General features: G+C 51.9%; 1 protein-coding gene across 4 annotated transcripts in view; it reads left to right on the forward strand.

Moving 5' to 3' along the window:
* PLCD1 (phospholipase C delta 1) overlaps positions 1–399 on the forward strand; it is a 49,211-nt gene that overhangs the window by 36,653 nt on the left and 12,159 nt on the right. The window lies entirely within an intron of this gene.

The following is a 399-nucleotide window of genomic DNA, read 5'->3' on the forward strand; positions in this document are numbered from 1 at the left end:
AGAAAAATGAAAACTTAGGCCTAAGGACTTACTTTAGCACACAGTCTTACCTTTCCCATACACAGTGCTGTGAGGATTAAATAAAATTACTTCTGTAAATCACTTAGTAGAGGGCCTGGCACATAGTAGGTATTTAATAAATTCTTCTTCCCTCCCTCCTGTGTGGGGCAGGCCAAGACTGGGTGAGCAGGTGAGATGGTGACTGAGAAAGAACTTTGGGAAACAGAAGGTCTGAGCACCTAGGGAGAGCAGCTGAGGAGAACGGCTGGGGGGAAGTGCTGGGGTGAACAGCTGGGGAGAGCAGCTGGGGGCAGCACCTGGGGGGAGCGCTGTGGTGAACAGCTGGGGAGAACAGCTGAGGAGAACAGCTGGGGGGAGCAACTGAGGAGAACAGCTGGG

This window comes from Petaurus breviceps, unplaced genomic scaffold (genome assembly GCF_028583685.1).
Source record: "Petaurus breviceps papuanus isolate PSGF00001 unplaced genomic scaffold, PetGlider_PUasm1.0 174, whole genome shotgun sequence".
Classification (NCBI taxonomy): domain Eukaryota; kingdom Metazoa; phylum Chordata; class Mammalia; order Diprotodontia; family Petauridae; genus Petaurus; species Petaurus breviceps.